At 39.4% G+C, this 25,502-nt stretch overlaps 1 protein-coding gene across 43 annotated transcripts in view; it reads left to right on the top strand.

Moving 5' to 3' along the window:
• Positions 1-25,502, top strand: part of ZNF438 (zinc finger protein 438) — a 198,718-nt gene that overhangs the window by 64,636 nt on the left and 108,580 nt on the right. For 8 of the 43 annotated variants that reach the window (XM_084980128.1, XM_084980100.1, XM_084980113.1 and 5 more), the window contains one exon: positions 12,947-13,050. The exons of the other annotated variants lie outside the window; for them this stretch is intronic. The gene's annotated coding sequence lies outside the window, so the exon portion shown is untranslated. The remainder of the gene's footprint in view (positions 1-12,946; positions 13,051-25,502) is intronic. 43 annotated transcript variants of the gene reach the window in all.

The following is a 25,502-nucleotide window of genomic DNA, read 5'->3' as shown; positions in this document are numbered from 1 at the left end:
AAATTAACCTCAATCCTTACTTCTGTGTGCAGAAATATCTTGAAAAGAATCATCAACCTAAATATAAAAGACTAAAACTATGAAATTTTAAGAAAAAATTACAGGAGAAAATATTCATGAACTTGGGATAGGCAGAGATTTCTTGGGACCCAAAAAGCATGAACCATAAAAAGAGAAATTGACAAATGGTACTCCATCCAAATTTAATACTTCTGTTCTTCAAAAGGCATCATTAAGAAAATGAAAAGGCAATCTTTAAACAGAGAGAACATATTCACAATACATATACCTGACAGATGACTTGTAGCCAGAATATATAAAGAACTCTTATAGCTCATTAATAAAGACGACCCAGTTAAGAATCGAGGCACAAGAAAATAATGACTGGCTAGTGTAGCAAGGAGTTCAACATCATTAGACATCAGAAAGATGCAAAAAATTCAAGTTCTTGCTGTGGCGCAGCGAGTTAAGGATCCGGTGTTTTCTCTATAGTGGCACAGGTTCAGTCCCTGGCCTGGCACAGTGGATTAAAGATCCTGTGTTGCTGCATCCATGGCTTAGGTCACAGCTGCTCACTTTTGATTCCTGGCCTGGGAACTTCCGAATGCTTCAGTGGCATACTATTTGGCAATTAAAGAAGACAAAGTACTCATACGTACAACATGAACGAATCTCAAAAACACACTGAGTTCAATAAGCCAGACATAAAAGAATACCAACTCCATGATTCCAGTTACTGACCCTGATTATTATACCAGAAATGCCGGAAAAGACAAGTTTAATCTGTAGTGACAATAAGCAGGCATGTTGTTTGCAAACCTTGGTGGGGCACAAGGGAACTTTTTGGTTTGATTGATGAATTCTAGGTCCTGTCCATGCTGGTTATTATATGGATATATATATGTTCATAAAGTACATTGAAATGTACACTTAAATAATACACATTGTATATAAACTATACCTTAGGAATGTTTTTTTTAATTCCACAAAATTTGAAAGTTATTTTACTAACAGAAGATTAACTTCTGTCTAGTATTAGAAGACCTCTGTGTAAGGCTGAAACCTGAAACCTGAGTTGACCTGAGAATTCCATTTAGATTAATCAGTATATACAGTATAAACAATAATACACGAAGTACGTCTTTATTTTGTTTTAATAATAACCTTGTTTATTAAATTACTGCCTCTAATATTACAGGCCTTTAAATAAGAGAGATGAATTCTCCATGTGCTTAGCCTATGATGTGATGTATTGTAATGGGATCCTCACATCCTTAGAATTCATTAATGTACCTCTCTAATTTTTTTTTTTTTTTTTGTCTTTTCTAGGGCCACACCCGTGGCATATGGAGGTTCCCAGGCTAGGGGTCTAATCAGAGCTGTAGCTGCTGGCCTACGCCAGAGACACAACCAGATCCAAGCTGCGTATGCAGCCTACACCACAGCTCATGGCAATGCCGATCCTCAACCCGCTGAGTGAGGTCAGGGATTGAACCCGCCACCTCATAGTTCCTAGTTGGATTTGTTAACCATTGAGCCATGACAGGCACTCCCTTTCTAGTTTTTAAACTGGTATTTGGTAGTGACTTCAACAAGATGCTAAGAAGAAACCAGCTAAAATGAAGTAATTGCATATAATCTGCTCTTGGTCTTCTTTTATTGTTCAATTCATTTTTTTAACTAGGAAGAACATGTGGAAGGTACTCCATTGTCCCTTAGAATCTATTCGTCCTTTTAGAAATAGAACTCCTAGGTTTTATCTGAGCACATGCATGGCCGCCCAGCTAGAAACTACATTTCTCTGCTTCTTTTGCTGCATGTATGGCTTTATGACCAATGAGAGGTGACGGGAGATCTATAGAAGGTTACCTCATTAAGGACAAGCCACTTGCCCTAGACTTTCTCTTTTTCCTTTCTGCTGGCTGGGATGTCACATCAGGTATAGCAGCTACCTTGGGTCCAGAGGTGGAAGCCATGTGGAACCTGATGGAGCCAGCCTGGTTTCCCAAATGGTCTTGTGACACATCCCTGTCCCCACATTGTAACTTGAAAAAGAAATATTTCCGACTTTGGCTACTATATATTTTTTTTAGTCTTTTTGTTATGGCAGAAAGTATATTACCTAATGAAAAATGGAAGCTATTTAAGATTTTTTGAGTTTTTTTCTGTGTCCTGTTTGGCCATAGCCAGTGTAGTGTGGTGTGTACCCACAATTAAAATAATTTCTAAAATAGCATCTGATTTCATGCCAAGAGTTCTCTTGGATCCACTTTCTTTAGGAGAGTGTTTCTGAAATTTACAAGTTACTTTTACACTTTAGCTACTAATTATTAATGAATCAATACACAGCATTCCACTTTTCTAATTTTTAGATGTCTTTATGGACTAATGTATGATCAGTTTTGGTAAAGCTCTACAGCTCTTTTTTTTAATTTTATTTTTATTAGAATATGGTTGATTTATAGTGTCATGTCAATTCCTGCTGTGTAACATAGTGACCAAGTCGCACGTATACATACATTCTTCAAAATAATGCCATTTGCAGCAACATGGATGCAACTGGAGATTCTCATACTAAGTGCAGTAAGTCGGAAAGAGAAAGACAAATACCATATGATACCACTTATGTGTGGAATCTAAAATATGGCACAAGTGATCCTGCTTACAAAACAGAAACAAATTCCCAGACATGTAAAATCATAGAACTTTTTAAAGAAGTTTCTTTAAGGAGTTCCTGTTGTGGCTTAGTGGGTTAACAACCTGATAGTATCCATGAGAATATGGGTTCCATTCCTGGCTTCGCTCAGTGGATTAAGGATAAGATGTTGCTGTGAGCTGCAGTGTAGTTAGCAGATGTGTCTCGGACCCCATGTTGCTCTGGTTGTGGTGTAGGCCGGCAGCTGCAGCTCTGATTTGACCCCTAGCCTGGGAATTTCCATATGCTGCAGGCAAAAAAAAATTTGCCTTCTTTGTAAGGTACCAAAATATTTATTATATTTTCAACTTCTCTGTAATTATTTTTGTCTATCGGAAGCTTAAAGATATGAATCATTTATTTCTTCCATTAATTTTTCTTTATATTGTTTTTGTTTTGGTATGTGTGTTCATGTATTATTTATTGTCAATATCTCAATTGAGGATTATACCTTTTATCAAAATAATACGACTTTTTTCTTTATGCCTTGTGCTTTGTGTTTTAGCTGACATTAATATTGCTGCCTTAGTTTATATTTCCTTATATGTCTGTGTACTTATATTTGTATCTAAATATGATATATATTTATATATGGTATATAAATCATAAAAGGTATGGAAGACTTTCTTTTTTGTTGTTTTTTTTGTTTGTTTGTTTGTTTTTAAGAGCCACACCTGTGGCATATGGCAGTTTCCAGGCTAGGGGTCAAATCAGAGCTGCCTCTGCACTACACCACAGCCACTGCAATGTGGGATCTGAGCCACTTCTGCGACCTACACCACAGTTCACGGCAATGCCGATCCTTAACCCACTGATTGAGGCCGGGGTGGAACCCGTGTCCTCATGGATACTAGTTGGATTCATTACTGCTGAGCCACAACGGGAACTCCTCTTTCTCATATTTTTTAAAATGGGTAATTATGTAGCTGGACTCCCAAGACATAGGGAGTGAGGTGAAACTGAGAACAGTCTGTCCAGGGTTGTGGGTCAGGGTGAAGTTCTTGGCAACAGACTCATTAAAATGAGTGTGGAGTGTGGAAAGCAGATGGGTGGAGGAGGCAGGAAGACCGTTATTCTTGCTTTGGTTCTGTTTTTCTTTGTGACCACGACAAACCTCTCAACTTTCCAGGGCCTCCGGCTCGATCTTAAATGAGGAGGAGGCCTCTCCAAGATCCTTTCCAACTTTAAAATTCTGTGCCTCACCAGGGACAGCAGGGAAGTTTCCATTTGACAGCATTTTTATTTTTAATTTCATTTAAGCAAAGAAGTCAGCTTCATTTCATCTTGCAAGTCAGGAGGAATAAATCACTCCTCTTACTACCTTGAGTAAGGAGAATTCGAAGAAGGGCTCACATGTGACCCGCGTGTTTATGCCCCGACCTAATATTAGTAAGTGACACATGTCGTGGTGGAGTGTCCCAGTTTTAACACCTGGAAGTAATCTGGTCATAGAATGACTCAGAGGAACGTTAAATCACTGCTTTTCCCCGAGAACACTAAGAAGGATATTGCTCTAGACTCGCAGAAACTTCTTACCTATTGCCCTGAACTGCATGTAGGTCTTGAGACGGAGGGTCCTGGGAGGGAGGCCCGCTGTGCAGCCTTCAGCCAGGCATCCGACTCTTTCATTGATGAGCTCCTGAGTGGGAGAAAGGCTGCCAGCCCTGAATTCATGTTTCACAAGCTCAGCAACAGGCGGCCACCCAAACTGGCTTTTTGTCATGAGCTGAGCTGGGCACGGTCACAGGCAGGGAGGGCAGAGAGGGTTTTTCAGATAATGAACATTGTCGCACTTATGAAAGAGCCAGGAAAGAGTGCTGACTGAATGAAATCTGTGCAGCAGGCCGAGAACACCACTTTTTTTGAAGAAGGGCTTTGTTCTGGCTCCATTGTGGAGGATGATTCTGGACAATGACTCCATCCAGAGCAGCCTGAAAAAAAAAAAAGATTGTTGCTTCTCTTCTTGGTAGCCATCACCTTGAGAACTAAAAAGTCACTGGAAGGTTTTATTTCCCACTCTACGGAGAGCTTCCGGGGGCAGAAAGGAGAGAGAGACAATTGTTTCATTTCAGAAATGCATTTTGTTTCAGGAAAGAAAGCCATGCCACGTGTAAGTCAAAAAAAAAAAAAAAAGTGCAAAACATGAGTAAAAAAGAGAGGCGGCAGGCTTTTATTAAGTGCCACTGTATGCTGGGCCCTTTCAGAGATGCCGAGACCAGCATTCAGTAGCCTCTCTTCTCAGGAACTGAACTTAAGCAGACAGATAAATGGCTCATGCTTATTATGTTTCAGTTAAATAACGGGACCCTACTGTACAGCACAGGGAACTGTGTGTGATTGGGTCACTTGGTTGTACAACAGAAATTGAAGAAACATTGTAAATCCACTGTACTTTAATAAAAAAAAAAACATTTTTATTGGAATCTAGTTGACTTTCAATGTGGTGTTGGTTTCAGGAGTACAGCAAAGTTACTCAGTTATACATATATACATAGCCATTCTTTCTCAGATTCTTTTCCCCTATAGGTTATTACAGAATATCAAGTAGATTTCCCTGTGCTAGACAGTTAGGTCCTTGTTAGTTATCTCTTTTAAACATAGTAGTGTGTACATGTTAATCCCAAACTCCTAATTTATCCCTCCCCGCTCACGTTTCCCCTTTGGTAGCCATAAGGTTGATTTTGGAATCTATGAGTTGGTTTCTGTTTTATAAATAACTTCTTTTGTGTCATTTTTACTAGATTCCACATATAAGTGATATCATAGGATATTTGTTTTTCTCTGACTTGGTTCGCTTAATATGATCATCCCTAGGTCCATCAATTGAGTTTTTGTAGAGCAGCTACACTATGTAAGATGCTGCGCTAGATGTTGAGACTACAAGGTGAGCTGGTGGAGCCCCTATTGAGACATTTAGGGTCCAGAGTGAGATGTGTAACCAGTTATGCAGAGCACAGGTCCATGGAGGCACACAAAAATTCATCAGTGATTAGAATGCACAGGAGAGATTGATGCAGGTGACTCAAACACCAGGCAGTCTCAAGGCACCTGGTCCTTCAGTGGTTGTCGTCAGGTGTGCTTCACACTCTGGTCCCAGAGCTACACATTTCTTTCTTTTTTTTTTTTTTTTAATCTTTTTAGGGTCACACCCGAAGTATATGGAGGTTCCCAGGCTAGGAGTCAAATCGAAGCTATAGCTGCCAGCCTACACCACAGCCACAGCAATTCTGCAACCTACACCGCAGCTCACAGCAAGGCTGAATCCTTAAGCAAGGCCAGGAATTGACCCGGCATCCTCGTGGATCCTAGTTGGTTTCATTACCACTTAGCCATGATGGGAACTCTACAGAGCTACACATTTCTGATGTTAAAGCTAATAATAATAGCCAAGACTTGTTCAGTGCTTTACTCTGTGTCAGGCACAGTCTGGTGCTTTACACATAACAACTTACGTAATCTTTGGCAATAGTCCTGTAAGGAAGCATTAACATTAGCCAAGAAGCTGAGGCCCAGCACTCTTGTATAAGACCCATCATATGCTGGATGGGTCTGAGATTTGGCCCCACAGTTCATGTTTGTTACCACCATGCTAGGTTGAAGCTTCTAGAATCAAGGGAGTCAACTACTGGAGGAACGACTGTTGTAGTCTTGGTAGATCCAGTAGCTTCATATTAATGAGTCCATAGCTGAGTGTTGGGAGAAAAAAAATTGTTCACACATGTGCTTTTCGTTGTCTAGGAAACTATATAAGTTTTTTGTTGTTGAAATTTCTCTGTGCTAGCTACAAATTAGAAATAGAATTTTAGATTTGAAATTATAGGAAAAGGAGTTCCCATTGTTGTTCAGCGGTAATGAACTTGACTAGTATCCATGAGGACATGGGTTTGATCCCTGGCCTTGCTCAGTGGCAGTGGGTTAAGGATCCAGTGTTGCCATGAGCTGTGGTATAGATCATGGACATGGCTCAGATCTGGCATTGCTGAGGCTGGGGCATAGGCTGGCAACTGCAGCTCCAAATTCAACCCGTGGCCTGGGAACCTCCATATGCCACAGGTGCAGCCCTAAAAAAAAAGAGAGAGAGAGAGAGAGAGAAATTATAGGAAGATACTTTTTGATCAAATACATTCCCCAGTCCTTTATCCAGAAGGGCTTTCTTGAATTACAAATATATCTAAGACTGCACAACTTACCACACAGACACTGAATCCACAGTGTTGGAGGAGGTGGGGATTTCCTGTCCAGCCTGACATCCTTTTGGCCAGATCAGAGGCTCCTTTCTCTATCTGTCATCTGTTGAAATGTCGGTCCCTTTTTACAGCATCAGAGGTCTTTAATTTCTAAGCTGAATTTGTAAATTGCAGGGGTCCAGGCCACTTGGGCCTATGGCCCATGTGGCTTCCCTCTGCGTCTGAACCACAGGAGGCCTGCTATTTGCTGCTCTAGGGAGTTAATAAGAGCTTTTGTGACTTGGTTTGCCCACAATTGATAGGCTAACATCTAGGTGATCTGAAGGAAAAAGAATGAGATGAGAAAGTCAAAGTTATGGTTGTGAACTAGAAGGAAAGTTTGAATTTTAAAAACAGCATCAAAATGGTACAGACAAGAGTTAGAAGTTTGAAAGAGCCTAGGAGGAGAGGTTTTTAATTAGCGCAACCCTCAAGACATTTGAAATTGTTATGATTTTAAATAGGCAACCCTTTGGCCGTAAGAAGTATCAATGACTTTACTTTCTGTATATGGTTTATGAAATGTAAACTCACAGAAAATCCAAGGGGAAAAGGCAATCTTTCTATGGAAAACTGTTTTGATTTATGGCTTCCTGGACTTTGAAAGCCTCCTTGCACCTTGATTAAATATATCGAGTGGTTTTAAAAATTAATAAAATGGTAAGACGATGTTTTTTTTTTTTTTCCTTTTTATGCAAGCAGGTATTTTCAGTATAGCAATCAGGAATATTGTGAGGAAGATTATTGAAAGCCGTCTGTAACATAAAGCTTGAATGCTCTCACTGAAGAAAAGGAGGTTGAGACCTCATTTGGACAGTAACTACAAATAAAAGTAAACTCTGTCGTGTAATACTGAAATCAACTGTGAAAATTGAAGAGACTTACCAAGATGATACTTGGTATAAATACATTTTCTACTTTGTTTTTTTAAAAAGTTAATTTTGTTTATGGAAGGGATATGTAAATACTTTTTTTTGTCTTTTGTCTTTTTTAGGGGCACACCCACGACAAAATGCTTTTTAAAAAAAAAGCATTACAAATCAAGTTAAATTTCCCTTTGACCATCACAGTCCCATCTTCCCAGGGGTTAGCATTCTGCCATTTGTTCTTCCAAGTCTTTCCCTAAATACTGATATGGATACATGTATATGCCTGTAACAGATATTTACGTTTTGTGTAGATGTTAAAAAATAACCCACAGAATATACTATTTTGCTGGTTCATTTAAATATGACTTTCCAGTAGTTCCCCAGTGGCTCAGTGGGTTAAAGATCCAGTTTGTGACTGACTTGTGTGGTTCAGGTCGCTGCTGTGGTGCACGTTCGATCCTTGGCCCAGGAACTTCCTTGTGCTGCAAGTGTGGCACCCCCACAATAAAAATAAATAAAAGTAAATATGACCTTCCAGTATATCTTTTGTTTTGAATAGTTCAGTAATGTTACTGATGCAGCTAACGTTTATTGAGAAGTTACTCTGTGCTGAGCAGGTTTTTTAGCATCTTTTGTGTAATTTCGTCTCATAATAAGCTTTGGAGGCGAGTAAAATAGTTGATTTTATTTTATTTTTTTATTTTTTATTTTTTTGTCTTTTTGTCTTTTTGTTGTTGTTGTTGTTGTTGTTGTTATTGTTGCTATTTCTTGGGCCGCTCCCGCGGCATATGGAGGTTCCCAGGCTAGGGGTCCAATCGGAGCTGTAGCCACCGGCCTACGCCAGAGCCACAGCAACGCGGGATCCGAGCCGTGTCTGCAACCTACACCACAGCTCACGGCAACGCCGGATCGTTAACCCACTGAGCAAGGGCAGGGACCGAACCCGCAACCTCATGGTTCTTAGTCGGATTCGTTAACCACTGCGCCACGACGGGAACTCCAAATAGTTGATTTTATATAGGAATATTCCATCTTCATTATGTTTCTCATATTAAATTACTAATGCCAGCAGTTTATCATTCTTTTATAAGCCTTCAAAAATGAAACATTTGGAATGATTTTTTTTTTTTCTTTTTAGGGCTGCACCCATGGTGTGTGGAGGTTCCCAGGCCAGGGGTCGAATCCAAATCAGACTTACAGCTGCTGGCCTACGCCACAGCCATAGCAACGCAGAATCCAAGCGGAGTCTGCACCTACATCATGGCTCACAGCAACACCAGATCCTTAACCCACTGAGTGAGGCCAGGAATCAAACCTGTATCCTCATGGATACTAGTTGGATTCGTTTCCACTGAACCACAAGGGAAACTCCTGGAATTTTTTTTTTTTTTTTTTTTTTTTTTTATTGCTAAGACTATAAGTTGTCGTTCTGTTAGCTTTGTTGTTCTCATGCAGCCAACCTCTCCACCAGACCCTTGGAGTGGGTGTCTTTGCTAAGCCAGAAGGCCGGGGATGCAAGAGGTGTAGACTCTGCTCACCTTTTAGGAATGAAGAGGTAGCGTGTGTTGTATCTGACTCATTCTAAATGAAGAACAGACAGTCTGAGACATTTCCTTAGTAGTTAATGATTTTCTGTTGCCTGCAATAATGTTCTTATTTGGAGTGAGAGCAATCTTAGGATATAAGTCATAGGTGAAAGCAGGTGTTTTTGTTTTGTTTTGTTTTGTTGTTTTTAGGGCTGCACCTACTGCATATGGAGATTCCCAGGCTAGGGGTCTAATTGGAGCTACAGCTCAGATCCCATGCTGCTGTGGTATAGGCCAGCAGCTGTGACTCCGATTGGACCCCTAGCCAGTTGGAACCTCCATGTGCCATGGGTGTGGCCCTAAAAAGAAAAAAAAATGTGTATATATATATATATATATATATATATAATTTCGTTGTCATCAGTACATAGTGTCTGTAGACGTATTTGACCTTTTGTGTCTTCAAAATCAAAGTAAACTAGTCTTTTCTTTTTTTTTTTTTTTTTTTTTTTTTTTTGCTTTTTAGGGCCACACCTGTGGCATATGGACTTTCCCAGGCTAGGGGTCAAATCAAAACTGAAGCTGCCAGTCATAGGCACAGCCACAGCCACACCAGATCTGAGCTGCATCTGCAACCTACACTACGTCTCACGGGAACCCTGGATCCTTAAGCCACTGAGCAAGGCCAGGGATTGAACTTGCATCCTCACAGACACTATGTCAGGTTCCTAACCCACTGAACCCCAACAGAAACTCCCAAGGTAAACTAGCCTTAATTAATATCTGTTTAGAAAAGTATTTGTTAAGAAATTCTGTGGAGTTCCCATCATGGCTAAGTGGTAATGATCCCGACTAGTATCCATGAGGACACAGGTTTGATCCCTTGCTTCGCTCAGTGGGTTAAGAATCTAGTGTTGCCATGAGCTTCGGTATAGGTTGTACACGTGGCTTGGATCTGGCATTGCTGTGGCCGTGTTGTAGGTTGGCAGCTACAGTTCTGATTCAGTCCCTAGTCTGGGAACTTGCATATGCTGCGAGGTTAAAAAGCAAAAAGAAAGAAAGAAGGAAGGAGAAATGAAGGAAGGAAGAAAGATTCTGTTGCAGTATGATATGGTTTGAAAAAGCAGTCAGAAATTATCTTGCTGCGCTTTCTTTTTGTTGCTAATACTTAAATTACTTTGAAATCTCAAATAACATTCAAGGAGAGGGATGAGGGTTTTACGCTATCAGACTAAGACCTGGGTTAAGAATGATTAAGAGGCACTCTAAGTAAGCTCTCATTTCCAGGTGAGGAGACGGGGCCCTTGAGTTTCTGTTTGGTCCACACTGTGATAGGAACTGATCTTTGCTTGGAAGCCCAATCAGAAGTCTGGCCTGATAGTTGGAGTATTATTCATGGGCCTTCCTGCCTGCCTGTGAGCCAGCACCAGAGAAATGAGAGGCTGTTGTTTAACTTGCAGCCGTTAGAAGTCTCCAGTAGAAACCCCAGTCACTCACAGTATCACTGCCAATGTAGGTTGTTTCTTCAAGACTCATATGCTTTGGAGGCGGCACAATGCTGAAAAAAAAAAAAAAAAAAAAGCCCTTTGGTTTTCTAGTTCCCTCTCTGGAGAGTTCTAAGACGCTAACCCTTTTGACTTTTATTGGTAGTTTGCTTTGTCAGCTTTGTATCCACTTTCATTTATTCCTTGACCTACTCTTTGCAGTGAACCATCTCTAGCCTGGTAATACCAGTGGGAAAAAAGTGAACTCTTGTTTCAGACCTGTGAAGTTTGATTCCAAGTTTTAAACTTAGCTTCCTGTAAACATCACCTTTTTCTTCACTGTATATATGTATGTGTGTATTTTGCTTTTTAGGGCTGCACCCATGGCATATGGAGGTTCCCAGGCTAGGGGTCAAATCAGAGCTACAACTGCTGGCCTACGCCACAGCCACAGCAACACAGGATCCAAGCTGCGTCTGTGATCTATGCCACGGCTCACAGCAATGCCAGATCCTTAAGCCACCGAGCGAGGCCAGGGAATGAACCCGCAACCTCATGGTTACTGGTCGGATTGGTTTCTGCCGCGCCACAACGGGAACTCCTTTTCATTTTATTTTACTGCCCCACCATACCCTTTCTGTCTGAGAACCATGGGTTTTTTTTTTTTGGTTGGTTGGTTGGTTGGTCTTGATTTTTAATGAATCTCTCTCGAACTCACCTGTTTGTAGAAACTGAACATTTCCCCTTTTCCAAGAGGCTGTTGTGGCAAAAGTAGCTCTTTGCTTGAGGTCCCAACCTAGGGGTCTCTAAAGGGGTCCAGGAAAGACACAGTCACATTTGCTTTTCCAGAATTAGCAACGAGAAATAATTTAACTGGCCTTGACTATAAGTGAGCAGCTCTTTAAGAAAAAAGTCTGCAATCAGTTGAATTCTTTAGGCTTCTGGCTAACAGTACTGAAGAACCCTCTACAGAGTAGATAAAGCCTGGAGGAAGAATTTCTGATTCAATTGCACGTTATTTATTGTGGAAAGAATGTTTTCCCTACAGACCGATGAGGAACAAGATGTTTAAACATAAGCCAGGGCGGAGACCTATTTGTTTGGTCAGCTTCAGAGGGGCCACGTTTCCTTGCTTACGATGATGAGTCTGCCAACTAACTCTTCTGTCCTCCCCACCCCCGCCCGATTCTGCAAATTTCTGTGGGATTTTTTACTTGGGGCTCTGGTTGGATGAGACAGTGATAAAGTGCATACGTGGCCATTGGAAAGGCTCAGGGGCTTTTTTCTGGAGCAGCACAACTTTATCACGTCATTACGAATTTATGCTGTGCTCCGTGCATGTGTATAAATGGGCTTTTCCCCTTTTCCCCAGTTCCCCTCAGCTGTTGGCTTGTGTAGGCGCATAGCTGGATGGCAGCCGGACTCCATCTATCACAGGCGGTGGGAGGGGGGACAGGGATTTGAAAGGGTTACTGTTCACATTTCCTGTGTAATTCCCTCTGATCTTACTGGGCTGTAATTCCTTTCTTGATGTTAAACGTTCCCAGGCTCCTATAACCTCCTTGCTGACGTGCGCTAGCCAGGCTTGTCCCAGGTGATCATGGAGGCGGACCTCCTGTTTTTAAAGATTAGAGATCGCCCTTTCATCCATGAGATAGGCTACATGCTCATTCCTTTGCAATCCCAGGAGAAATGTCTTTGATTCGAGACAAGAATGGAGCCCTAACATTTAGTCCGTTTTCTAACTCATATTTAACAGCCAGCCACCCAATTTGTTGTCAGATTAATTGCACAAAATTTTAAACCTACAGACTCCTAGTTTAGTGCATCTCTAGTGAAGTGAAAGCCTGGGAATCTAGTAAAGATCACACAAGTGGGTTCTGCTAGAAGAAGGGTAATAGTTGATGCCACCACTTGCTTTTAGCTTACTTGATCCGTAGGTCCCTTTAAGCTGTGGCACTGACAGGTCAATATTTCTGCTTCAGTTCAGTTCAGGAGGTTGTAGCTGGTCAGAGGGAGATACTTATTTTATACTTTTTCTCTGGTTTTTAAAGTGTAGAGCAGCTGCTTTTAATTCCACAACTTGTAAAATATGTATTTTTGTGGTTGGCAAAAGATTTTCTATTTTTGCCTTTTTCTCCTTAAGTTTTAGGGGAAAACGTTCTGCTCCTATGAAGCATGAGCATGGGTCAGCAGCTGCTGATGAATTGATGGGGCAGGGTCACCTGTACCAGCACTGCCCTTGTCCAGGTAATGAGCTTTCCTGTGGCACAGCTCCAGGCATGTGTGCTCGTGTGGCCTAGAGCACACTGCCCTGTCCCCTCCACCAACTTGGGAACCTAAGGGTTTGGGGATGGACAGGAACAAAACCACGGCTCTTTGAAGGAGTTTCTAGAATAATTTAAGTTTGCTGGTGTTTAGGCCAAAGTAAGCTGTTTGCATGGCTTAAAGCAGTGAGATAAAATATTTTTTATGCATGTGTAACATGGTTTTCCATGGAGGTGGGTAGAGGAATTTTTAGGTTGGTTTTGTTTGGATCTGCCTTAACAAGCTAGAGGGACTGGTTTTGAAATGTTTTTATCTTTTTTGGCCGCACTGCAGTATATGGAGTTCCCGGGCCAGAGATCAGATCTGAGCTATAGTCACGACCTAAGCTGAAGGTGTGGCAATACCAGATCCTTAACTCACTGTACGCAGCCAGGGATTGAACCTGTGTCCCAGAGCTCCTAAGATACCAACCCTGTTTCACTGTAGCAGGAACTCCTGGTTTTGATTATTTTTCATTCACTTTTATTTCCCCAGTGCCAGACATAGCCTGTCACACAGCAGCCTTTCAGTACTGGTTTGTTTGAATGAATAAGTTACTTTTGTAGATTCTTTTGTTGGGGAGGGGGGCTCACCTGTGGCATATGGAAGTTCCCAGGCTAGGGGTCCAATCGGAGCTACCGCTGCCAGCCTACACCACAGCCACAGCAACGCCAAATTTGAGCCATGTCTGTGACTTACACCACAGATCACATCAACTTCAGATCCTTAACGCACTGAGCAAGGCCAGGGATTGAACCTGCATCCTTGTGGGCACACGTTGGGTTCATTACCGCTGAGCTACAACAGGAACTCCGATTCTTAATTGTTCCAAATGTGCATGATTAAGTATGTCTAATGATGTTACTCTCACTCTTCTGTTGGTCTCTCATGATAGAACCTGTTCAGAGTTTTTTGTTAATAAACAGTTAATTCCCTCCCAATAGTCTGCGCCCAAGCCCTTGAGTGCTCTGCACCTGGCTGGCCTAATTGTGACACTGCTCGGTCAGCAAGAAAAATGTAGTCATAAATTACTTAAATCACAGATAGTCTGTTAACATTTCCTGAAACCAATAGCCTGTTTATTATTCTCATGACAGAAAAAAATGCTTATATTTTCTCCAAAAGATGAGCTATTTCTGGGACCACCGTAAAGCACTGAACAGTATGTCAGTGGACAAATACTTAGCAGATACTCCTTAGAGAATGCTAACATCCACAGCATCATGCTGTCTGCAGCCTTAGTCCTGCCACCTGAAGCCTAGACTTCTCAACGCACAGGATCTGTACACTCGCCAAGTTAAACAGCAACTTAAGGTACATAACTGTGGTTATGGGCTAAGTGAGTGGCCTAAACGAGAATCAGGTGGCTTAGTGGAGGGAGCGTCATTATGCTTGAGTTAGAGAGTATGAGAGATTTCATCAAGGAAGATTGAGTCGGGCACTAAACAAATAGTTGGGGTTCAGATATAGAGGAGTGAGGCTATTCGACCTTTATAAATACGGGTAATAGTTTACACACTTGGTGTTTCGAAGCAGTGAAGAAACCACAGCAAGAAACAAGTATATGGTGGAGACGTTCCTCTATCAGTGACTTATTTATGTATTCCTTATTTTTTTACTGAAGTGGACATCTTCCTAAAGACATACAGCAGCTCTTTAAATTGCCATAAGGATCCACTTCAGGAGGAAGTCCTCCAGATTTCTTACTCAGTTAAAATTTCAACGGGAAGACAGGAATAAGATATATTGAAAAGTTACCATTCATGACTATGTGTTGGTACCAAAGGCCCCATCCAATTTTAGTGGTAACTTTAACAGCTCTCACTGTTATGTTTTGATTTGAAGTCTAACATATAAGGAGACAGATCCAAATGTACAGTTCTTTTTAGTACAGATATTGGTGGCTATAGTCACTGTAGATAAATACAACTTTGCAGCAGCTTTTTATCTACTTCTGAAAGGTTCTTCTATAATAAAGCAATTATTATATTAATATCCCAAACTACTTTAATCCAACTTGTTTTGGTTTTATAAAGCACATCTAAATATGGATAGAATTTTCATTGAGACCCTTTGATTGTATTTATTTATTATTAAAGCAAACACCTGAGTGCATTTAATTTTAGAGCCAACCCTTTGTCTCCAGTTTCATTTTTTTATTATATAAAAGAGCCAAAGGGAGAACTATACAGCAAAGAAATGAAATCAGTTTTTCCAATGTAGTATAGATTGACTGACTAACTGGAAGTTTAGCATCTTACTCTCTGACAGGTGCCTTAGGGTAGTTATTCTCAGTTACAGATTAGATACAGGGCCATTGGCTTTAATAGCTGGCTGGGTTGGGAATAGGATTGGCATCCTCTTAGGAAAGTTGGGGAGGCTAAGGAAGGTAGTATATAAATAGGCTATCCACCACCTGTGAGTAGAGATGACCTGAAGAAATATGTGCCAATGGGTTATGATTCTCCCTGAGAAATAGCTTTGGCTGCTCACCAAGTGCTTGGACCAAGGGATCATTCTAGCTCAAAAGACAGTAGAATAGGGCCATAGATACTAACTTGGAATGGTGTCCTTCTCATTGTAAACTTACAGAAGTAATAGATGCTTGTTGTAAAACATTCATAACAATTTTATTCATAGGGCAAATATAGAATATGAAAAATAAAAAATCATAGTCTCATTTCTCTATTCTCTTTTTAGCTCTTTTACTATAAATTAAGTAATATTTAAATTGTTTCCAGTTTTTAGCTATTATAATACTGTAGTAAACATACTGGCACCAGGCATTCCTCCATTTATAAAAAGATGTGAGTATGCGTGCACACACAGACATACACCTATATGTGTGTGTGTGTGTGTCTGTGTCTGTGTGTACGTATATGTTATTGCCTTGGTGACAGCTATTACCTGGTTTGTAGTTAATAACTTATCTTAATATACCAGTATTTATTTACATTCTGTTTTAAAATCACTGCCGTAGGCTACTACAAATGGTCTTAATTTTGTACTTAATAATTCTAGTCTTTTAATCGTGAGAAAGTATTTATATAAGCATTTGTTAAATGACCTGAAGGACAGCCTGAACATGCATCTTTGGGCTTGATTATGTGTGTAAAGTAGCTTATTTAGTAAGAAGAAAGTGTTGTTTGTTTTCACTGGAGTATATTTGATTTACAATGTTGTGTGAATTTTAGGAGTACAGCAAATTGATTCAGTTATACACATACATATATTCAGTATTTTTTCAGATTCTTTTCCCATGTAGATTATTATAGAATATTGAGTAGAGTTGCCTGTGCTATCCATTGGCTCTTGTTGGTTATCTCTTTCATATATAGTAGTGTGTATCTGTTAATCCCAAACTTCTGATTTATTCCTCCCCCCACATTTCTTCTTTGATAACCATACATTTTTTTAAAAATATGGGACTGTTTCTATTTTATAAATAAGTTCATTTGTATCATTTTTTAAATTAGATTCCACATATAAGTGATGTCATATGATATTTTTCTTTCTCTGACTTACTTTGCTTAGTGTGATAATCTCTAGGTCCATCCATGTTGCTGCAGATGACACTATTTCATTCGTTTTTATAGCTGAGTAAAATTCCTTTGTATATATGTACCACATCTTAATCCATTCCTCTGTCGATAGACATTTGGCTATTGTAAATAGTGCTGTGATGAACACAGAGGTACGTGTATCTTTTCAAACCATAGTTTGGTCAGGGTATATGTCTGGGAGTAGGATTGTTAGATCATATGGAAACTCTATTTTTAGTTTTTTGAGAAACCTTTATACTGTTTTCCACAGTGGCTGTGGAAAATTTACGTTGCAAGAGGTTTCCCTTTTCTCCACACCCTCTCAGCATTTATTATTTGTAGATTTCTTGATGATGGCCATTCTGACCAATGTAAGGCGATACCTCATTGTGGTTTTTATTTGCATTTCTCTAATAATTAGCAATGTTGAGCATCTTTTCATGTGCTTTTTGGTCATCTGTATGTCTACTTTGGAGAGAAAATTGGTTTCTTTTAATTGTAATAACTTAGTTGATGTTTATTATATTTGGATAATTGTTTTATAGTATCTCTGAGAAAGCTGGCCTTTTTATCTCTAAGAAAAAATTTTAGCTTATAATGAACTCTGCAGATTACTTCTGAATAAGATCTAGGTTTAGGCTTCTGATTCCAATTTGGGTATAGAGGGTTGAGGCAGGACATTGTGGCTCCTGCAACAACTTTTTTTTTTTTTTTTTTTTTTGTCTTTTTGCCTTTTCCAGGGCTGCTCCTGTGACATATGGAGGTTCCCAGGCTAGGGATCAAATCGGAGCTGTAGCCGCCAGCCTATGCCAGAGCCACAGCAACATGGGATCCGAGCTGCATCTGTGACCTACACCACAGCTCAGAGCAACGCCAGATCCTTAACCCACTGAGCGAGGCCAGGGATCAAACTCGAAACCTCATGTTTCCTAGTCGGATTCGTTAACCACTGAGTCATGGATGGGAACACCAACAACTTAAATAACTTACAAAAATTATTGTTTCAGTGATCTGTTACTACGTAATAAATTGCCTGAACACTGAGTGGTTTAAAATGATAATTGTTCTACATGGGCCATGGTTCTGTGGGTCGGGAATTCAGGCAGGTCTCAGCTGGATGGTTTTTCTATTCGATGTTGCGTTGACTGAGATCACTAGATGGTATGCGTTTGGTGGATGATTTGCTCTGGAGGATCCAATATAATCTTGCTACCTATATATGCTGTCTGGCCAAAGGTAGAACACTGGGTTCACATGACCTTTCTAGTATGATAGTCTCAGGGTAGTCAGACTTCTGTTGTGGCTTGGGCCTCCTAGAGAGAAGGTTCCAAGAGTTTGGAAGGGGAAGGTGCCAGTGTCTTAAGGCCTAGAACTGGAAACGGGCACCACATTGCTTCTACTGTATTGTGTTGGTCAAGGCAGCACCAGAGCCCTCCCAGTTTCAATGAGATGGGAGGTAAACAAGCCTCTCCATGGAAGAGGTATCACAGAATTTGTGACCATCTTTAATCTACTGCAGTTCACCTTCTGGCTGCAAATGTCTTACATTCCTTCTGTATTCAAAATATATTCAGCGCCTTCCAAGAATTCCAAAATTCTCATCCCACTATGGCTTTACCCTCAGTCCTAAGGTCCATGACCTTGTCAATTCGAGTTGGGTCCAGATGTTCTGGAAGCTTCTCAGGTGAGTTCCTCTCAAGAGACAAGTTATTTATTCAGCGTATAATGGAGAGGCAGGCAAGCCTAACTGAAGCAAACATTCCCATTCATAATTCAGGAAGTAAGAGGCACATAGCTTTCACTGGTTCATAGTAATTTTAAAATTTTGATGTTGTCATTTTCTTTTAGGGTCATTTCTACTCCCTGGCAATGATTATTGATGGCTCCTAGCTTCTCCCTATCAATTCTGAGCTACCTCTCTTTTTCTGTAAGAAATGGTTCATGTTTACAACTAGGTAATCATTCCAGCCTTACTTCCTGCTTGTAGAAATTTGAGAGCCCAAAAGCCTCTTTTCATTTTGTTCTTTCTATGCTCTTTTCAGTCTAATCTGATATAATTCTTTTAAAAATTTTGTGAGATTCCTGTGTATCGAATTATAATTCACTGTTAGGCAGAAGCAATACCCACATATGTTTCGAGATAGGCCTTTTCTATTTTAGACTGTAAGTCAAGGCATTACAAAACAATTCCATTAGATTCTTAGAAATTTTTCTTTTTGCAAGAGTCCAAAAGTCACACCTGTCAATATTCCTAGAGACCTTTTGTCTAGAAGAGAGAGTCTAAGAGTCACACTGTTAAGATTCTTAGAATTGAACTAGACTCAGCTTAAAATCATTTTGCAGTCTCGACACAGTATTTTAAGGTTACATTTTAGAAATTTTTATCCTGAAACCATGATTTTCTGGCAAAGCTCTAGACTTGATCTTTTCCTTTTGGTCTGGAGAGAATGGGTATGAAAAACCAGATCTGAGTTGCATCTGCAATCTACACCACAGCTCACAGTAATGCCGGATCCTTAACCCACTGAGTGAGGCCAGGCATCGAACCTGCATTCTCATGGATACTAGTAGGGTTCGTAACTGCTGAGCCACTACAGGAACTCCAGCAATGGCTTTTTAGATACAATACCAAAGGCAAAATTCATAAAAGAAAGAACATATAAGCTGGACTTCATGAAATTGCCAATTCTACCGAGCATACGAAGTTCTTTTTTTTTTTTTGTCTTGGTAGGTATTTGACCCCTAGCCTAGGAGTCAAATCAGAGCTGTAGCTGCCAGCCTACACCACAGCCACAGCAACGCCAGATCCGAGCCCCATCTGCGACTACACTGCAGCTCATGGCAATGCCAGATCCTTAACACACTGAGTGAAGCCAGGGATCGAACATGTGTCCTCATGGATAATAGTCAGATTCACTTCCCCTGAGCCACTACAGGAACTCCATTATTTTTGAAACAAGCAAGGCTTGGCCCCTCTAAATTCTGCTTGAAAATGAAATGGTTCTTTTGTTAACCCATCTTTCTCACTGCTTTCCATATCATGCTTGACTAAAAGAGACTAACACTTTCAGTCTTCTGCATGGCAACCTCCTTAGCCAATTCTGCCACCTTATTAGGTACATTTTCTCTTTTCTACTTTATAGAAGGAATAATGTTGCATATTTTCTGCTACTATATAAGAGGGGTTGTCATTTTCCCATCTGTTCACATTTTCACTAAGTCCTTCAAGCTTTCATTAACAGTTTTCTCAAGGCCCTTTCTGTTTCTGCTCATCACCTGGTCCCAAAGTCAATGTCACTGTGTTTTAAGATTGTTATTATAGAGTCTCACTTCATGTGCCAGTATCTCTTATGGTTATCTAATTCTGTAACAAATTACCTAAGAACTTATCATCTTAGAACAACAACCATTTTGTTGTACTTCATAATTTGTAGGTCAGTGAAAAGGTTAGGCTGAGCTGGTGGTTATTTTTCTTCATGTATCATCAGCTGAGATTCGTTGATGGCATTTGGCTGAAGGGTGGGCTGCTTTGAAGGGTCCAAGACAACCTTACTTACATTTCTGGCACTTTGATAAGGATCATTTAAAAGCTAGTCTTAACTGGGGCTATCAACCACCTAACTTCTCCAGTGTGACTGTGGTAAGGCTGTGATGACAGTAGCACAAAAAGTCAGAAAGGAGGACATTTGTAAAATTCTTACTTATATGTGAAGTGGCATGATGGTATTAGACGTTAGATTGCAGTACGTTAAAGGCCTAAAGTTTAAACACTAGAGCAGCAACTAAAACTAAAAAATAAATAGAAGCTAAAAGTGGAGATAAAGAGAAATGCTAAAAAATATTCAGTCCCACATAGGCAAGAAAAAGTGGGAAAAGGAAACAAAGAGCAGATTGGAACAAATAGATTAATTCAAATTCAAAATGATTAATACAAATTCAGTCATATAAATAGCTATATTGAGAGGAAACGGTCTAAGTGCTCTAAAGGCAGAGATCATCAGACTAGATAAAAAAAGCAGGACCTACTGACTACACACTGTCCACAAGAAGTCCTTTTCAAAAATGAACACATATATTAAAAGTAAAAGGATTGAAAAAGATGTGCCATGCAAACACTAGTCATTAAGAAAATTGGGTGTGTTAATATACACGAAATAGACTTCAGAACAGGGAATATTACTAGCTATATTTAGAGATACTTCATAATGATAAAAGAATCAATTTATCAAAAAGACATAACAACCCTAAATATCTATGAACCCAATAACAGAGCTTCAAAATACTTGAAGCAAAAACTGGCAGAACAGAAAGGAGAAGTAGGCAAAACTACAGTTGTGGTTTGTCTCAAATACTTCTCTTTCAGCAGTCAGTATAAGTAGGCAGAATATTAATAAAAGATAGAAATCTGGAACAACACTGTTAACCACTGGACTTAATTGATAGTTACAGAATATTGCATTCAAAAATAGAAGAATATACATTCTTCTCAAGTGTACTGGCATTTTCATCAAGGTAGATTATATGTCAGATCATAAAACAAGTTTCAATAGATTAAAATTAATCTTTTATGGATATGTTATATAAAAGATAGGGAACATATCTTTTAAGAGATTTTTTTTTTTACTATTTCTAAATTGAATTAGAAATGCATAAAAATAGAATATCTGCAATTCCTCCCTCAAATATTTAGAAACTAAAGAATCACTTTTAAGTAAACCATGGTTCCAAGAAATCACAAGAAAAATTAGAAAATATTTTTTTAACTGAAATGGAAAATGAAAACACATCATATCAACATTTATGAAACTAAAGCAGTGCTCAAAGAAAAAGGTAGAGCTTTAAAATGCAAACATTAGAAAAGATGAAAGGTCTAAAAGCAATTATCTAACCCTTGACCTTAAGGAGCCAGAAAAATAAAAACAAAATGAACTCAAAGTAAGTTGAAGGTAGAAAACAAGAAGTAGAAATCAATAAAATAAAAATATTATAAAATAGATATATAATACAGAAAATTGATTAAGACAAAAGCTGTTTTTATTATTTTTCTTAAGAGATCAGGTTAGTTGGCTCTCTTCAGTGGCAGTTCATATGTTCCATATATTTCTAGATGCAAGGATAAAGTTATCAATGCCTTAAGCTCTAGGCCAGAAACTGGTGTCTTGTCATATGCACTGTATTTTACTGATCATATAAAGCAAAGAAGTCACTCAAAGTTAAGGTTGGGCAGGGACATATATGCCCTCTTCTCAGTTGGAGAAGTTTCAAAATATTTGTTTCACTCTTAAGCACAGTCATGTTTTGAAAGACCTCAGAAAGCCATGAAAGTAAAGAGGAGTAAATAAACCGGAATAACAGAAATGGAAGAGCATGTTTGAGATGACATTGCTAGCAGTCATCTTTCCTGAGTATGTGTACTTCAGAATGAACACTGCTTAAGAATCAAGCTTGCAGTGGAAGTGAGACTATGAGAGAAAAGGAAGCCACAGGAGCTTTGATGATCACATAGTCTGCCATGATAAACTAAAACTAGAGCAGCCTTAGACACACACTTAATTTCGCCATAGATGATTTGCTGAGCCTTGGGGCAGGGTGGGAAGTTGGAAACATGAGCTGGAAACATGCAGTGAAGTCTTATGCAACCCTGCTGTGCTTAAGAGACAGTCTCCGTGAGATGGGCTAAGAGCAGCTGCAACACACACAGAACTCATTTCACCTTTGAGACATTTTATACCCTACCTGTCTAAGAGAGGAAGGAATGGGCCCTCACTGGGAGAAAATATCCTCCACAGCTTTAGGGCTACCCCATTCACAATACTAAGAATACACTAAAAACTTATAAGTTATATGATATGAAATGTGAAAAGTAAAAATAAATAAATAAATAAATAAATAATTCTGAGAGACAATAGAAAGAGATCTGCCAATAGACCTAGGAGTTACCAAACAAAAATATTATGGTTGTTGTAAAGGTGTTAAAGGAAATAAAGGAAGACATTAGAAAAGTGGATGAAAAGAGGGACAATATCATGTGGAATCTAAAAAAAGGACACAATGAACTTATTTGCACAACAGATGCTGACTCACAGACTTTGAAAAACATGGTTTCCAAAGGAGACTGGTTGGGGAATCGGGGGATGGGCTGGGGGGTTTGGATGGAAATGCTATAAAATTGGATTGTGATGATTGTTGTACAACTATAAATGTAATAAAATTCATTGAGTTAAAAGAAATAAAGTTCTTGGAAAAAAAAGATGGCAATATCAACAGAAAGGGTTAGGGTTAGGGTTAGGGTTGGTATCAAAAAATAATCAAATGGGAGTTCCCTGGTGGCTCAGTGGGGTAAGGAGCCTGTGTTGTCACCACTGTGGCTCAGGTTACTGCTGTGGCATGGGTTTGATCCCTGGTCTGGGAAAATCCACATGCTTCAGGTACAGCCAAATAAATAAATAAGCAAATAGATATTGTAGAGATGAAAAATATAATATCTGAAATTAAGATTTGAGTTTAATATCAAAGTAGGTACAAAAAAAATAACTAGAACTAGCGAACTAAAGGACAGTTCCATGGAAAAACATACAAGCTCAGAAACAAAAAGGGATGGAAAGAACAAAGTAGCATAAGAGACATAGGGTATCAAGTCACTTCATCTGACATATATGTACTTGGAGTCCCAGGAGGAGAGAATGAACAAAAACAGTATTTGAAAAGATAATGACCAAAGCTTTTCCAAACTGATGAAATATAGCAATCCAAAAAGTCAAGAAGCATAAGAAACGTGGTGAACGAACCCCCAGCAAAATTAATATAAAGAAAACCACACACATAGGTACAATTTAGGGAGAAGCTTGTGAAAAGCAGATATAAAGGGAAAATCTTAAATCAGCCAAGTGAAATAAACCACACCACCTTTAAAGGAGCAAACAGTAAGATCAGAACATAAATGAATGACATCCTTAAATTTTAAATGCAGACATTATTAAGATCAAACATTATTAGGATCAGAAAATAAATGAATGACATCCTTAAAGTCCAACATCCATTCATGATTAAAAACTCTCACCAAAGTGGGTATAGAGGGAATATACCTTACGACAAACCCACAGCAAATATAACACTCAATGGAGAAAAGCTGAAAGCCTTCCTACTAAAATCTGGAACAAGACAAGGATGCCCACTCTTACCACTGTTATTCAACATAGTACTGGAAGTCCTAGTCTCAGCGGTCAGACAAATAAAAGAAATAAAAGGCATCCAAATAGGAAGAGAAGAGGTAAAACTGTCACTGTATGCAGATGACATGATACTAAATATAGAAAACCCTAAAGACTCAACCCAAAAACTACTGAACTAATCAACAAATTCAGCAAAGTAGCAGGATATTAAGATTAACATTTCAGGAGTTCCTGTCATGGCTCAGTGGTTAACAAATGCCACTAGGAACCATGAGGTTGCGGGTTCATCCCTGGCCTTGCTCAGTGGGTAAGGATCCAGCGTTGCTGTGAGCTGTGGTGTAGGTTGCAGACGCAGCTTGGATCCCACATTGCTGTGGCTCTGGCATAGGCCGGGGGCTACAGCTCCAACTGGACCACTAGCCTGGGAACCTCCATATGCCACGGGTGCGGCCCTAGAAAAGACAAAAAAAAAAAAAAAAAAAAGAATTTTTCAGAAATCAGTCGCATTTCTGTATACTAATAATGAAATATTAGAAAATGAATAAAAAAATACAATACCTTTTAAAATTGCACCCCAAAAACTCAAATACCTGGGAATACACCTGACCAAGGAGGTGAAAGACTTATATGCCGAGAACTATAATACAATCAAAGAACTTAAAGAAGATGGAAAGAAATGGAAAGATATTCCATGCTCCTGGGCTGGAAAAATTAATATTGTAAAAATGGCCATACTACCCAAAGCAATCTACAGATTCAATGCAATCCCTATCAAATAACCCATGACATTTTTCACAGAACTAGAACAAACTATCTAAAAATTTATATGGAACCACAAAAGACCCAGAACTGCCAAAGTAATTCTGAGGAACAGAAACCAAGCAGGAGGGATAACTCTCCCAGACTTCAGGCAATATTACAAAGTCACAGTCATCCTGACAGTGTGGTACTGGTACCACAACAGACAGATACACCAATGGAACAGAATAGAGAACCCAGAAATAAACTCAGACACCTATGGTCAATTAATCTTTGACAAAGGAGGCAAGATCATAAAATGGGAAAAAGACAGTCTTTTCAGCAAGCATTGCTGGGAAACCTGGACAGCTGCATACAAATCAATGAATTAAAACACACCCTCACACCATGCACAAAAATAAACTCAAAATGGCTGAAAGACTTAAAAATAAGACAAGACACCATCAAATTCCTGGAAGAGAACATAAGCAAAACATTCTCTGACATCAACCTGACAAACGTTTTCTCAGGTCTGTCCCCAAAGCAACAGAAATAAAAGCAAAAATAAACCAGTGGGACCTAATCAAACTACGAGCTTTTGCACAGCAAAGGAAACCAAAAAGAAACCAAAAAGACAGCTTACAGAATGGAAGAAAATAGTTTAAAATGATGCAACTGACAAGGGCTTAATCTCTACAATATACAAGCGACTTATACAACTCAACAGCAAAAAAGTCAATAACCCACTGAAGAAATGGGCAAAAGACCTGAATAGACATATCTTCAAGGAAGATGTACAGATGGTGAACAAGCGCATGAGAAAATGCTCAACATCGCTGATCATAAGAGAAATGCAAATCAAAACTACCATGAGATACCACCTCACACCAGTCAGAATGGCCATCATTAATAAGTCCACAAATAGCAAATACTGGAAGGGGTG

This window comes from Sus scrofa, chromosome 10, assembly GCF_054392235.1.
Source record: "Sus scrofa isolate SSC_HxYL_T2T_F1_AM1 chromosome 10, Sscrofa_HxYL_maternal_Yorkshire_Landrace_v2.0, whole genome shotgun sequence".
Classification (NCBI taxonomy): Eukaryota; Metazoa; Chordata; class Mammalia; order Artiodactyla; family Suidae; genus Sus; species Sus scrofa.
The sequence above is the reverse complement of the archived record's forward strand: the minus strand, read 5'-3'. Positions and strand labels throughout refer to the sequence as shown.